Here is a 5266-nt window from a genome sequence, read left to right on the forward strand (position 1 = left end):
CCTCTATCCAGCTCGACCCTCTATCCAGCCCGACCCTCTATCCAGCCCGACCCTCTATCCAGCCCGACCCTCTATCCAGCCAGCATAACTGATCAGTGGGATGGACTGACTGAAGGACATCGTTACACCTTTAACAGGTGATGTCGACTTCGTCAAAGACGAGTTAAAAACCAAAAACGTGTCCACTGGGTGAGTAGGGTAAGAAGGGATGGTAAGTGTGTGTGTGTGTGTGTGTGTGTGTGTGTGTGTGTGTGTGTGTGTGTGTGTGTGTGTGTGTGTGTGTGTGTGTGTGTGTGTGTGTGTGTTGTGTTAAGTCTGACTTCTTTCTTGGGACTCTGGTGCAGTAATTGGTATTTATTTTGATTTGAAAGAAAACAAGTTTTCTCCCCTCTTTTATTCCTGATATACCTTCTCTCAATTTACATTCTCCCCCTTCCATGTGTGTGTTACATCGATGGCCTCTTCCATTCATAACATGAAACACACCCTCAAAAAAGAAGAATGTTATCGACGAAGAATTTAAATTTTTACAGCACTTAAACTTTCTGAAGAATCGAGACTTGATAACGCGAAGAACATTTGGCCAAAATGGACAAATCCTATGGAAAGGACATTGTCGGTTGTGTTAACGACCAGGAAAGCCATACCCAGCGTGAGATGCAAGATACATTTCGTGAAACAAGTTGGTGTGTGGTCAGCTTGTTCTTTTGCACCACAAGCATAAAGGAAAAGTCCGTTCAGCACTGCCCTCAATACCACCACGAAACGGAAACCCCCGAGGGGCAAGACCTTCATTTGTGCAGAAACTGCTTTTCTTCAAACAGGGTCCTGTGCAGGTGAAACCTTCATACTTGGATGACCAGTTCTTGAGAGAGATCTCCCAGTTCTACTCATTGTGTGAGTGCCATATTGCGCTATACCTTCTTTCGTTCTTTTTGCTTATAGCAGCTAAACGTCATGACCATGGGACGGTAGAGAGGTACCGATAGTGCAAATTTGAGCTGTTTCGTGTCGGTTCGATTCCAGAGCAGACTATCCCTGCAAGTGAAGCATCAATCAAAGACAGTGTGCCATCCCTCATGTGGATGTTAAGTTGAGAAGTGCTGACAGCCTATATTTCCATGAATTTGACTTTTGATCTTCCAACGTTGTTTGCCAGGACGGTTGGTAGTTGTGAACACTTGGCTGAAGTTTGAAATGTCTTTTTTCATGTCTCATTGGAGAAAATGCGTTTGAGGATGGCTTGGAGTGATGATTGTGTACATGCACCTTCCGTCCTGCCTCCTTTCTTGCTTTCTTGATGACTTGTCATCCGTCAGTTTATATTGATCTTATTCATTTTCCTTCCTGCTTCCAGATCTCCTTTTGGATAAGTGCTTGGAATGCGTGAACTGAAATGACCCAGATAAAACGAGGAATGCGACGTTGAAATTTAATTTTTAACTTTTTGTACAAAGTTGAATCAAGAATGTCGTTTGCTTGGAAATGTATGAAATACAGTGAGCGATGTGGAGGTAGACATATCAGGAAAGAGTCACTTCCCCATATGGGTTTAGAAACGGTGGAACAAAGTAGGGAGGCTTGTTACCACACCCCTCACCCCCCCCCCCAGCTCTGCATCCCCAGCCTCCCTCCTCTGTCTGTCCTTTGTCGACAATCGGCAGTCTGTGATCGAGCAACGACTTCATTTCAATTGAATGTTATATTTTGAACACCGTAGAGCACTCACTCTTCGGAACATGAATTGGAAAAGAAACCTGAATTTTGTATGTGCTTTGGCTCCGAACTTGGCGAACTGGACAGAGTTTCGTCCCGATAGTACGTGCGCAGAGAGAACTAAAGTAATTATTTTGTCTGTCCACCTGGCAGTGAAAAAAAACTGAAAATCATTTGTAGCAAAAAAGCATAGTTTTTAAGGACATCACAAAGGACACAAACAACAGGCACAAATAACGAATGTCACGCGTTAAATAAAGTGGTGCAAAAGATGCTGTGTCAACGATGGTAAACTTCCGAAGAAATGTTTTTGTTTTCTCCAACAGTTAAAACTTCTATTTGATTTTAATTGTGGTATATACTTGAACACGGTGGAACACAAATCACCTTTTGGCCTTCCATTTTGCAGTACTTGGAAAAATAATCTTACACCATTTTACATCATTTCGACCAATCAAATGTGCTGCTCACCCTCTCAGTGTTGGGGTATCTCGAGATTCAGACAAAATTGTGGCTCGTAGGAAATATCAATCGTGCACAAAAATGCAAAACAAGGGTTTACGATCCATACAATGATGTCAAGACACACAAACATCTGTGGAGTATAATTGTGACATCCAGAATATACCTTTTCAGAAAATAATATGCAAACTTCACCCATCCAGAGGGTACACTATGCGTATATTTATGAGTTTGTATCTTGGATGATTATTTTGAGTATTTGTATGGGATTAAACGGATGGAGTCTCCCTGATCTTCCATACAAAGGAAGTGTACCAGCGTGTTGATGATTGGCATTCAGGCATGAACCCAGCTGTGACTAATTTATATGTGTGTGTGTGTATGTATATATATATATATATATATATATATATATATATATATATATATATATATATATATATATATATATATATATATATATATGTATTGTTACGGCCACGGGTACTGAGTGTATTATGAGGGAGTTAGTCCTCATTTCTCCTTGGAAGAACCGGACATGGGGCCTCCGCTCACAATTAACTTCCTGGTACGGTGGGATGCTTAACAACCACAAACGCCAATCAGTTAATCACGATTTCCAGTGTCCACCGTCTAATTTGCCATTTAACTAGAGGTCACGTGGCGTCATAACCAGGGAACGTGCCCTCGGCGATGCACCGGTCTTATCTTGATTAGATCTTAAGTAAGGTGGCCGAGGGTTTACCACTGGTGCATGCTGACTATGACAGGTCAATTAGTTTGGGAACTACCTCCCAGTCGATCTAGGTTCAGACAATGCTGGATCAATGGAAGGAAATGACAAGCACGGACAGGTTGAAATGTCAACAAGGAATTTATTATTAAGAAAAATATATAAACTGAAGAACTTTTTATTTCCTTGTGGTTTAAATGGATAAATTCAAATCAATCAAAATAATCTCAAACAAATATGGAATTCAACAAGCAGTTATAGAACAAGTTCAAATTGCGAACATACCCCGTGGGAGTTCATTCGTACAACTCACAGGTAAGTGATAGCATGGACAACAGATAGATTTGAAATTTAAGATTTTCTTCACATCAGAAAAAGAAACCCAGAACACCTCACAAGAGTGAGGCTAGTTTCATGTCATCATTTGTGACTTAATTTTGCGTTGGGCATCACCCAACGCATTTAATATATTTTTTAAATAGCAATTTAAAGAAAATGGGCCGAAAGGGCTGTTTCTCGGCCCAAAGGGAGGGAATCACACTTTGGGCTCAGTTAATGCCTGGGGAATGGTCTCTAGAATATACCTGTCAGGTTTGGTTCAGTATCGTTCACTAATAACCAAGAAATAACAATTTTTAGAAAATGGGCCAAAATGGATCGTTCCTTGGCCCGAAGGGCCGCAATCGCACTTTGGGCTCAGTTAATGTCTGCACATATGTGTCTAGTATATACCTGTCAATTTTCATCGAATTCTGTTCACGAATAATGGAGAAATAGACGTTCAAATGAACTGTACACAAGAAAAGAGAGAACACGAGCTGCGCTTGGACCCCGTGGGGTGGAAGACCCCACGGGGTAAAAATATACAAAGAGCAGATGCTTATCACTATGCCTTACTTTACAACTGAACACTAGACATGGGTACCAAACACATCATTCTGGGGGAAAAGAAATCCGGTCTCAGCTGATGAATGCAGAAGTTGTCGTGCATCTAATAAAATGACCCAAAATGTGTGAGCGTGCCCTGGTCAGCGGCCAGCGCCATGCCTCGCCGTGCACCCACCCGCAAACAGGCTCACACCAATAAACGTCACGTCGTCAGCCCAGAAACCAGGACCGCCAAGAGCCAGGTACCGAGCAGAACCAGCAGGAATGGTCCAACCGTCACCAACCGTAGGAGCTATCAGGAGCTGTAAGAAGCTGAAACCAACAGGCATGAGCTGTAACAAGCTGAAACCAACAGGCAGGAGCTGTAAGAAGCTGGAACCAATGGTCAGGAGCTGTAAGAAGCTGTAACTAATGAGCAGGAGCTGTAAGGAACCGTCATGAACTGTCAGAAAGGCGGTCCTCCTGTAATTTTTATTGGCGACCAGTGTGGGCGAATCCTCAAGTAGACTTCAGCCAATTCCCGCTTGCCGATTGGCACATCGCTGCACGTGACCGCCAACCGTCAACCCCCGCAATCATTCCTTCCCCACCTTCGAACAAGATGCAACTCCCAATTAACACAGGCCTGGCTCATGAGGCCATGTTCGGGGCACTGGACGAATGCCAGACAGCAGCCATTTGCTGGAATTACTGAACGAAAACGTGAAGTGCTCACAAAAGGTCAACAGCAACCATCACCTCCCCGTTCAGCCCGACATGAACAAGAGCCAGCCGGCATCCATCGAGCTGCTGAACAGGGAGTCAAACGTCGATGGAAAAAGGTGGATGTCAAGCATCGATGAAAGAGAGATGGGTGTCGATGAAAGAGCGATCGGTGCATGAGGTAAATGATCCATAGCCATGTCTGACCATCAGAATAAGTGTTCAGGAAAAGCCCACGGTGTGTTTAATCAAATGTCCTGCAAGTCCAAAGTGTCTTGATGGAAAGGGAATAGAATGTCTCTCCGTTGGGCTAACAGCGAGCTATCTGTCGCGTACACATGACAGTGAATATCACTCAATCAGAAATGAAAACTAACATAAAATCATGCGTCATGAATGTGTCATAAAGAGGAAAAGGTTATCCCAAAAGAACGAAAGGGAACCTATTCTTTACCCTTCAGGCCTAAGCCACATTTGCCACGGCGGCCGTGGGGTCTCCAAAATCTATGGCCACTAGCAATTATACGGCAGCCGCAGTATTTCCACGGTCACACAATGTAGCAGTCACATATGTTTTTATTTTTCGGGGAGCCGCACGGCGTATTTAGAAATTGTGGAGACCGAAAACATGGGGTTGCCATACGGTCTTTGATTTGATGTCGCACGGTGACCTTGAGGGGCCCTGCGGCAGCCATAGAATTTTCAAGGCGGATGCAAGGTAGCCTCAAGGTGCCCGCAAGGAGACCACAAGGGGGCCCTAAGGTG

At 43.7% G+C, this 5266-nt stretch overlaps 1 protein-coding gene across 1 annotated transcript in view; it reads left to right on the forward strand.

Moving 5' to 3' along the window:
• The window catches only part of LOC147020726 (MFS-type transporter SLC18B1-like), a 43693-nt gene continuing 38427 nt past the window's right edge, over positions 1 to 5266 (forward strand). Inside the window, exon 1 of the mRNA XM_085896288.1 lies at positions 1 to 137. The gene's annotated coding sequence lies outside the window, so the exon portion shown is untranslated. The remainder of the gene's footprint in view (positions 138 to 5266) is intronic.

This window comes from Eptatretus burgeri, chromosome 9, assembly GCF_056783735.1.
Source record: "Eptatretus burgeri isolate ZD-2024b chromosome 9, Ebu_testis_v1, whole genome shotgun sequence".
Classification (NCBI taxonomy): Eukaryota; Metazoa; Chordata; class Myxini; order Myxiniformes; family Myxinidae; genus Eptatretus; species Eptatretus burgeri.